The sequence below is a fragment of the Tachysurus fulvidraco genome, chromosome 12 (assembly GCF_022655615.1).
Source record: "Tachysurus fulvidraco isolate hzauxx_2018 chromosome 12, HZAU_PFXX_2.0, whole genome shotgun sequence".
In the NCBI taxonomy this organism is placed as follows: Eukaryota; Metazoa; Chordata; class Actinopteri; order Siluriformes; family Bagridae; genus Tachysurus; species Tachysurus fulvidraco.
Window position 1 is genome coordinate 27,245,939 of NC_062529.1, and position 11,129 is coordinate 27,257,067.

An 11,129-nucleotide genomic window follows, 5' to 3' on the forward strand; every position below is an offset into this window, starting at 1 on the left:
AGTACACGTCTAATTACATCAAATGTTATATTAAACTGAAGTGTACAAGAATGTACTGAACCTGTGACTGATAACAAAATTAGTAAGAATGAGGATTTCTAACTAACTACATACTATTGACAAAAATTACAATTGTGCCATTGGATTTTTAAGAAAGGTTCAATAGCTTAGGGTTTGGGAATATTTTCAAGAGTATTCAATATGAAAGATTTAAGTAAATTTTAACCACTTCACTTGACACAAATAGTTTGTGTGTGTGTGTGTGTGTGTGTGTGTGTGTGTGTGTGTGTGTGTGTGTGTGTGTGTGTGTGTGCTATTTATGAGGCACAGCTCAAAAATGCAACTTGATTTGGCTGAAAATTATTTCTGAAGTATCTGAAATTAACTTTCCATCTATTAAGTGTGTTGCTCATCACAAATATTGCACCTGGAACATATTGCACTGCACCTACTACATTCTCCATGTCATTTTGTAATATAGTTTATTATTACATAGTTCTTTTTCACACTTCTAAAATGATCTTGTATTTTTTCACATTATTATTAAAACCTATGAGAATGAACAATAAAATACAGTTGCAATTTGGAAGTTATCAAATTCAACATAAAATCTGTGAAACACTGCTTGTAAAGTTTTAAACCATTCACATGGTGCTCATTTACAGCTGGTGTACAAAAACCCACTAAAACCCATTTAGGGAGTGGAGAAGTTTTAAAAGCTTACTATTTGAATTATTCTCAACAGAGTCACAAATGATCATGTAATAAAATAATAAAGACAGTAACACTGCTGTTATTCACAGAAATCTTATTCTTACAGTATGTTAAGTACGTAACGACTGTATATACTTTATTTTTGTGTCATGTGTTCTTATTTTGTAACTATTACAGTTATAAACTCACTGAAATCTAAATATCAGCTAAAGATGACAAAATGAAAATAAAATAAATTATTAGTTATAAAAACATTTATTTATGTTTACTAGTTTAATTCAATTTCCATTTATTTCTTTAGCATGTTTAACAGTTGACATTGTTTCAAAGCAGCTCTACAGAAGTATAGAAACAGAATAAAAAAATTTAAGTTTAAAATTTATTTACTATTTATCTTTAACATTTATCCCAAATGATCAAGCCTGATGTGACGGTGGTGAGGAAAAACTCCCTGAGATTATATGAGTAAAAAACCTTGAGTAGAATGAGACTCAGAGGTGAACCTCATCCTCATTTGGGTGACACTGGACAGGGAATAATGTAAATGTAAATAATGTCCTTTCTACAACAGTTAATAATCCAGTGTAACCAAGAGCTCCTGACGAACCAACAGATCAGAGTGATGTCTAGGGTTAGTTACTAGTTAAGCATTTAATGAGGTTATGTGCTGCAGCAAAGGGTTTTTAAGCTCAGGCTCTTTTTCAGTAAAAGAAAAAATCTCTAGAATAATGGAACTTCTAACTACAACACTAAGCCCAGCATGGTGCGTGAGCGTGCGCTTGTTCTTACCGTTTGATCTTCTCACTATATTCTCCAGAAAAGTGTTTTGAGGAGCCACGAGCCCCCTCCGGGCACCGGCCATCGTCACACGCGCCTTTTCCCTTCACCACTGTGTTTATTTCTTCTCCGGTGCAGTCCTCCTGTCCAAGCGCACCTGCATCCTATTCCTACATTCCTTGCGGCACCTGTGTGTGTGTGTGTGTGTGTGTGTGTGTGTGTGTGTGTGTGTGTGTGTGTGTGTGTGTGTGTCGTTTATCGTTGCTAATGTAACGCCATCTAGGTTTAAAGCTGATGTGCAGGGAAAACGGGATTTTAAATAGGACTTTAAAACAGTATGTATGTAAATATTTATGTATTTTTAATTAGAATAAGAATGTCGATTTTGCCATTTTTTGTAGCTAAAAATAACTACCTGATATTTAACCGAAATCAACACCGCCATCTACTGGTCACGACGCTGCTGGGTGCCAGATTGGTCTGTAACTATACTTTAAAAATTACTACTTAAAATATTATTTCTTAAAATATCTCATCTCCGCAGGCATTGTAACACTCCGGGAGCTTGTGCAGATCGAGGGAGCTGACCTGTCGAAGGTGGAGGACCTGGCAGCGCGTATGGGAATGCGGTCCCTGTGTGTTGTCTGTCAACTCTTACACCACTGGAGGTCCTCCCTAACATCTGAGGAGTGTGTTCGGCTAAAGGACTATCAGTATACAGAGACTGGTCCTGCAGAGGAGGAACCCTTTCCCCAGCTGAACATCGCTCCTGACCTAGACGGGTGTGAAGGTCCCCTCCCGGAGTGCCCGGGCGAGGGGGAGATGGACTTTGGGACAGTGTCGGGGAAGCTGCTCTACAGATCCAAGGTTTTAAATAAGATTAAACTGAGTGTAAGGGTCGACACCCCATGGAGAAATGTACTTGGTTTTAATAATGATATTAAACCAGACTGGAGACACTGTACAAACTATCGTTAACCAAAAAGGCTGCCGACCTCCAGTGGAGGATTTTACACTGTATTCTCTCTGTGAACTCGTTTATCTTTGTATTAAACCCTCATGTTACACAAAACTGTCTTTCTGTTCACAGAGAGAAACTAAGCTTGGCACCAGAGCTAAGCTAATGATGATGATTATTATTATCAGTTAACCTAATTTATTTTAATTATTTTAATACTCTTATTTATTTATTTGTTTGTTTGTTTGTTTGTTTGTTTATTTATTTATTGAGTCATGCTCATTGTTGTTTTTTAAGTGACTTGTGCAAATAAAGGATCTCTCTCTCTCTCTACACTCAGAGCATCATGGAATAACAACAAATTGGGTTTTTTCATCTAATAAATAAACTATGAATTACTCCAACTATCTATAATGTAACAAAAACATACAGCGAAATAAAATACATTCCCATAAACAAAAAACAAACACAAAATATCCTGATTGCTGGATAAATAGTTTAATATGTGATTTGTAATGACAAAGTTCCACAGTCATAATGACACACAATCATAACAAACAGACTGTAGGATTACAAATAAAACCAGGTATTAAAATAATAGGTACTGCATTTTAAATGGATATATATATGGATGTATTTCTAAAATCTAACCAAAAAAGGATAGAAAAAAGATTCTTTCTTACTCTTACCATCTGATGATCAAATTTGTGAGGTTTAAATGTATTCAGTTTTAAATACAGGAGATGATCAGTGGTGCTGAATTTTTACCTCCTTCATTTAAACAAGGAGTGAAGAAAGGATAGAGTTCCTCAGTGAAAGTCTGACCAGTGAAAGAGTAGATATGAGATCTGGACTTCACATCATAAAATGAGACCAGACCCTCCTCATAATCCACAAACACCCCCACAACCTCCACCTTCTCTCTCAGTGTGAGGAGGACAGCGGGACCTTCACAAGCATCATACTGATTCTCATTCCTCAGTATTACAGTCCAGAATCCATCCTGAGGAGTCAGTGTAATCTTCCCCTTCCTGTTAATGTTCTCTCTCGCGACTCCTAATGTCCAGTCAGTTTTCCCTCTGACCTGCACCTCATAATAAAACCTCCGTGAGGAGAAACTTTGCTTTCCCAGAACACTGATACATGGATTAAACCTCTGTGGTGTATCAGGGATTTTCTGTTGTTTGTCTCCATGTGTCACTTGTTTTCCATCAGCAGACAGGATGAGATCAGGATGAGCTGTATCAGGATCCAGGGTCACATCCACTGAGAGAAACACACAGTGTGTGACGAGTAAACTTGTAAAAAATATTACATCATCATCCAGTGGATCAGATTCATTATCGATATATAAAAGATTGTAGAACAGTTTTTAAATTTTATTTCATTGAAATTTCTAAAATACAGTTTATAATAGGAGTCTGTTACAGATAAGAAATATAAAAACGTTCCTTCAGAAATTTTAGTGATTAATTTGTTTGTAATTTTTGTTTTTGACTAAATACACAGAAAGGGTCACAGAACATGAGAGAAAACCATTTGAGGTAAAAACGCTGAGTGTCTAGTGATAAATATTTGGTACGTTTTACATTTAGAAATAAAACATGGGACTCTCAAGTGATTGAGAGAAACAGTTTGTTTTTTTTATTCTTTTTTAACTGTATGATTATAAATCTTTCAGCCTTCGTTGTCCAGCAAAACAACAACATTCTCCTCTGATAGACAAAGAGTTTTATACTCATCACTTTTCCACATACACAGATGTCTTGTGTAATTTTACTTTGTGCTCTCTCTCTCTCTCTCTCTCTCTCTCTCTCTCTCTCTCTCTCTCTCTCTCTCTCTCTTTCTGTCATTAGTGAGAACATATGGAGATTTTGCTGATTCTGATGATATCAAAGTAGTGATATTTTCTTTTTGCACCTTTACTTTAGTGATATATTTGTGTTTGTGATTTTTATCACTCAGGAAAGACAAAGTCACAGAACATGAGAGAAACACATTTAAGGAAAAATCTTGATACAGATGGACAAAATAGTTCAGTAATTATCTCTATACAGTAAACTGTGTCTGTAGTTTAGGTCTGAAAAACACAGGCCTGAATTTCTTCTCGTTTTCTTTAACTGGTACAAAAATATTTTATCAAAGACACTTGTTTAGGGCGTCACTTAGTGTTAGTGTAATAATATATTTTTGTAGAATACATTCATCACTTTTATGTTCAAGTTTATCTGTAAATGACAGAAACACTGCATGGTGTAAAAACTCTTTTCTAACTGCATGACTTTAAAACTCTCACCTTTTGGACTGCATAAAGATTACATTTACCACTGATAGTCAAAGAAAGCCATCTTTTATCATGCAGTTAAAAAGGGTATAAAGTTAATCTCTGTACAAACATACATCTGTTCCTGCATTATTTTATTAGTGAAATGTAAGAAGATGATCAGTGTTTCTAAAGTAGTAAAGGGTTTAAGGGCTTTAGTACATGGCAGTAATTAGGAGCTATAGTGAGGAGGATAATGAGACACTTTAATACTCCTTGTATCTGGAGAGATCTACAGATGATAATAAGTCTGATGATGCAGTGATGTAATGCTGATATGTACATTTTAATATGAGAGGAAATCAGAAAGCTCACTGTACCTGCATACTGCTGAATCCTCTTCAGTTCTGTGGAAACTAATTACAACAAAACATCACGTCATTAGATTTCAGATAAATTATTGGTATTTAATATTTAGATTTTGCAAAACATCTACTTTAGTCTATTATTAGAGACTTTTTTTTTTGATCAAATCTAAAGTACAAAATAATTTCTCACCTGTTATCTTTAACTTGTCATTGAGTGATTCATCTAACTCTATAGTGAATATCTCATTCATAATCTGCTGAAGCTGAGACAGAGCTGTCCTCAAAGTACACAGTTCGTTTGTACACACTTTGCTTTGCTCTACTGAGTGTTTGATCTCTTTTATCTTCAGTCCACATGGAGTGGTGACTGGATCAGTGAGCACATCCAGACAGATCGGACACAGATCTTCAGACAGGAGACTGCTGGAGTCATGAGAAACTAGAAAAGAAAATGTTACACATTGTTGATAAATGGTGTAAATAGATTAAACTGCATCTGTAGTTTAGGAAAATCACAGACCAGAATGTCTACAAGTTTTCCTAAACATAGGTTTTTTAACTTTCTTGGGCAAACCCAACACACACCATGTCCTGATAGCTGACCTCTTGGATGCAATCCTATTTCAAAAGCAATTGCAATATGTAAATTTTTTATAAGGATCCTATTTCCATAGCTAATGGGAAAGCTGATGCAGTGGCAAAGGCAGCAGCAAATCTACCTGAGCAGAAACAAAACATAAACATCACGATTGAACTGTTTTCTTCTATCCTAAATCTCACTGAATTACAGGGTATGAGTGATCATGAGGAGAAACAATGCTGGAGGAAGGTGGGAAGTGTCCAAAAACAAAGTGTTTGGTATTGGCCTCAGGGAAACTGGTTTTACCAAAAGATTGTTGTCTTTTTATGCTAAGTTGACACATGGTAAAGACCATGTGTCATAAAGTCCTGGTACACTAAGGGATTCCAAAATTACTCTAAAAAATTTTTTTTAGATCGATGTTTAATCTGTAAGAAACGCAATGCGGGAAGGGGATTGGAGGTGCATCCAGGCATCCCATTCCAGCTACAAGCACCTTTCCAATACCTACAGATGGACTTTATTGAACTTACTCCATCAGCAGGCAAAAGGTATTGCCTAATAATAGTCGACATGTTCTCTAAATGGGTAGAGGTTTTCCCAACAGCTAAACAAGACTCCACAGAAGTAGCAAAGGCACTGCTTACATAAATTATATTTAGTTGGGGAATCCCTGAGTGCAAAAGGTGTGGCAATGGCACTCTAGAAAACAAATTTTGAGCGGACAAGATGGCGCCTGTGTGTTGGGCCTTCCGTCTGTCGCTGTCGTGTTTGTGTTTGGTTGTCTGCTTTGTTCTTAAAATGCTACTCGCTTTTTACCTACGACCACCAAGTACTGCTGGATATCCGAAACTCTGTTGTTAAATCTCTCACCAACCAAAACACCTCTGAGTTGGACTGCTTTTTCAACCATACATACGAGTCCTTTAAACCGCCTTTACCTGAATGTTTTCGCCGGTGGCCCCTCAACATCACCAGGAGAAAGCGAAGAAGGAAACGGGGAAACCGCGGAGGCTACATCGTGAAGCTAAAAGCTCATCTGCGGGCAAACTTTCTTGGGGATCCTTCCTATGAGCCAATGTGTGGCGACTATGCGCTTCGGCGCCCGCTAGATATGTCACACAGGTGCCTTCGCTTTGTCTCACCCTCGCATCCGAGCCCTGAGCATTACCATGCTTGCGGTGCCGGTATCCACCGAATTGGTCTCGGCTCCTGGTGTCGAGGAGTTACACACAACAATCTACGTGAGCTGGAAAGAGCGCCCTCTTCACCTGTTACTTTCTCCTCACCGAAGATGGCATTATTAAATGCCCGTTCGCTGGTGAATAAGACTTTTGTATTAAATGACTTCTACTCTTCCCACAACCTGGACTTTATGTTTATCACGGAATCCTGGATAAAGGTTGGTGATTTAAAGCCGTTTTCTGACCTGATCCCCGCAGATTGTACATTTTTTAATACGCCTCGTCCGAGCGGACGTGGAGGGGGCATAGCTACCATCTTAAAGAGCTCTCTATCCGAACGCTGTCGTCTGACTCCGACTATGACATTTACCAGCTTTAAAGTTCAGATACTTCATTTAGACTGGAATGGTCCGGTTTGTTTAGGGGTGATCTATCGTCCTCCACATTCGACCACGGACTTTATACAGCATCTCACTGAACTAATCGGCAATATTGCTGTGAGTTATGATCGCTTTTTATTGGTGGGCGATTTTAACGTGCATGTTTGCTGTCCGTCTTTGCCCCTTTCACATGACTTTCTGAACTTGCTCGAAACGTTTAACCTATCCCAGTGGATCAGTGACCCCACACACATCCAGGGACATATGCTTGATCTGGTTCTATCTTATGGACTTGATGTGGCTGATATTGTGCTTTCTGATACTATGATCTCAGATCATAAGCCTATATTATTCTCCTTGTCTCTTCCAGTCATCTCTCACTATTCAAATACATCTGAAAATGTTTCACGTTTTTATTCCCCACAGTTTAGCACTAATTTTAACTTGTATTTTGCCAAATGCTGCTCACAGTTGCTCCTGGAGCAGCCATTACCTGACTTGGATGCTGACCAACATCTTGGAGTCTTAAACTCTGCCTGGCTTGAGATTACAAATGCAACTGCTCCTCTCAAACCTCACAAGAAAAAATTTAAATCTGAAGTTTGGCAAAATGCTGAGACTCGTCTCCAAAGACAACTTTGCAGAAAGGCAGAACGTAAATAGAAAAAGGACAGGCTGCATGTTTCTCTTCAGATATTTAGAGACTCTCTTACATCTTACCAGTCTATAGCCAAATCTGCGAAAGCCGCTTATTTCTCTTCTTTAATTGAAAGAAACCACTCTAAACCTAAGGTATTGTTTTCTATCATTAAATCTGTGACAAATCCTTCTGTTAAATCTATGCCTGTTTGCCTCTGTTTCTGTCTGTGAAGGTTTCTCGAGATTTTTTAGGGACAGAATCACTAAACTAAGGCTAAGTGTTCGGCCCACTATAACCCATATCTCTTCCCCAATCACGTCAGATGTCTCTGCATTTTTTAACGCTTTTGAGCTCATCAACCTCCAGCAACTGAAGGAGGTGATTGACAAGCTCAAACCCTCATTTTGTCCCAGTGACATAATTCACCCAAAAATTTTAAAGCAAATCTTTCACTCAATTGGTCCAGGCCTGCTGTCTTTGATGAACACGTGCCTGCAAACTGGCTCAGTCCCTGCCAACCTAAAGGTTGCCACAGTTACTCCCTTGGATGGATCTTCAGTTAGCAGGCTACAGTTAGTGCAAATGCAGCTGCCAGAGTTCTTACCAGGTCGAGAAAAAATAAACATATAACGCCAATTTTATCATTCCTGCATTGCCTACCTGTTAAGTTTAGAATGGATGACAAACTATTCCAATTTAATTACAATGCTCTAATCGGTTTATCTCCCATATACCTAACGAGTCACATTCTTTGAGTTCACAAAACTCTGGACTTCTGGTAGTTCCCAGAATATCTAAGTCTACTTGAGGCAGTGGAGCATGTTTGTATTTAGCTCCTAAACGTTGCAACAGCTTTCTGGACATTGTTCGGGGTTCAGACACACTGTCCCAGTTTAAATGTACGTTACTGACATATCCCTTTAGCCAGGCATACACATAGCACATCCTATAAGCTTGGGCTCCAGTACATCTGATCAAATGCACATTATCATCTAGTGCTTGCTAATGTTATGAACAGCAGCTACGCTAATTTCTCTCCACTTGCTTCACAGATTTATAGGAGTGTAAAAATTTGTATTTATGCCTCATGGTGTTTATTCCTAATATCACTTCAGGGAGCCTTTCCTTGCCATCAACACCTCTAGCTTGCTCATTTAGATTTTTAAATCTGCTTAATTTCTTTCTATAAAGCTGATTCCTGACAATGTCCAGTGTTAAAAGTGCTACACAATTAAAATTTAATTGATGTGAAATGAATAATTAACATTAGAGAAACTCTCGACTAGGAGGGTGGGAACTTTCAATAGGTGTGCATTCAAAGACAAGTACAGTCACGATTAGCTCTGTTTTATCTACATATTCTTAGGCTAATCTTCAGCGTGCACACATTTCTGAACAAATATATAGATTAGTAAATATTTACATTTTCCTATTTCTAACATTTATTTAACACTTTGCCCCCTCAGGTACACCACCCCATGCTAAACTTAACAATTAGAACGAATAAATATTATAAATCACAGGACTAGAGAAGCATGTGACCAGGAGGGTGGGAACCTGACCAAGAGGCTCATTTAAAAGAGGAATGATGAACCTGTGGGATGTAGAACAGGTGCACAGTTCAAGCTCAGAGACTAATTTCATACTGTAGTGTGTAACGCTCAAGGTAAGTTCTTCTGGCATGCATGCATTGGTTATGACAGAATGTGTTTTTAGATTTTCTTATATAAAACAATATACAGCTAGGTATGAGCAACATTAGCAAAGCTTTCACAGTTTTCCATCTGATGGAGCTGCTGAAATTAATTTCAGAATCATGAAGATGCTGCTTGTGACTCTTGCTCTTGCCCTTCTGCTGACCAGTGGTGAGTGACCTGAGCTTCAAGTTCATTTAAAGTCAAGGCCTATTGTCTTGACTCTGAAAATGGTTCAAACTAAAACTTCAACGGATCTTGAAATTAGGAAAGAATGTTAGTTTAAAAATCGAGAAAAAATCTACTACATTTTTCAGTAAAATAAACATTGTATCTCTAAAACCTTTATCGTGTCTGGTCTCCACAGGTTCTGCCCTTAAATGTCACAAGTGTACTCCTGATGGAAAATGTTCTATTGTAACCTGTACCAGTGGTCAAGACACCTGTGTTGCCACAAGGGTGTTTACCCCCAGTGGTACGTCTAATGTTACACTGAAAGATTTTATTGTTTTCTTTTTTTGCCAGACCTGTTAATGTTCAACATACCATCAGGTTCTCTGTAATAGGTGTGTGTGTGTGTGTGTGTGTGTGTGTGTGTGTGTGTGTGTGTGTGTGTGTGTGTGTGTGTGTGTGTGTGTGAAACTATTTAAAAATAAAAGTCTCCCAGCTTTTTCAAATATTTTAATGACATTAATGATCTTTGAACTGGTTTGCTACAGAATGTCTACTTATATCTTTCTTCTCTTAACTCCCTCAGGTTCATTTGTTGGAAAGAGATGCTTAACACGGGCTCAGTGTTTGCAGTTGCAGAAAACTAACAAATTTCCTGTTGCATGCTGTGGGACGGACCTTTGCAATAAAATTGTTCCATGAAAATCTCATAGGAAGTATCATGATTAATGATCTACATTAATGCAGTTTTCCTGTTGATTTTGTATTCCGCAGCTTTACCTGTACATGGGATTAGTAAAAATGTTCAGCGTATAAGTGTGAAAGTGATGTCCTGTGGAAATAAAATTATTTTGCCAAAAACACAACTCTGTCAACCAAAATGAAGATTTTACAAGTGTGTTAATACACTCACTGTCCACTTCAATAGGAACACCTGTACCTGTAATAGGAAAACATTTTCCTCTCGTCTTTTTTCATCAACAATAATGCATGTTAATTTAATCTTAGTCAGCGTTTTGGACAGTGGTGCAGACTTGTCATCGTCTCGAACATAAACATAAATGAAACATTCATGAAGATATCTAATCAGCCAATCATATGGCAGCAGCACAATGCACAAAAAACTATGCCTAAAGTTCCACAAGTCCAACTGCAAGGCTTTAAGTATAGGACAGGAAGCGCTATATAAACTTATCACTACAGATATTTCAGTGTTTGTTAGATCCCATTCCAGAGAATCTACCGAAAGAAGAGTTACATACAGCTGGAGAACTTCTTGCTCAATATTATTACCTCCTTTGTTAACTTTAGGTCACATCCCTAAACCCCTCACGTCGGTGGTTATTAAGCCTCTTATTAAGAAACCTAAACTAGATCCTAATGAACTATCAAATTACAGA

The 11,129-nt window shown here is 37.8% G+C and overlaps 1 long non-coding RNA gene across 1 annotated transcript; it reads left to right on the forward strand.

Moving 5' to 3' along the window:
• The first annotated feature begins 9,704 nt into the window (after positions 1-9,704).
• Positions 9,705-10,428, forward strand: LOC125146017. Its single transcript, XR_007144525.1, has 3 exons — positions 9,705-9,729; positions 9,926-10,033; positions 10,316-10,428. It is a non-coding gene; the product is annotated as an uncharacterized LOC125146017 (long non-coding RNA).
• Positions 10,429-11,129: the final 701 nt, after the last annotated feature.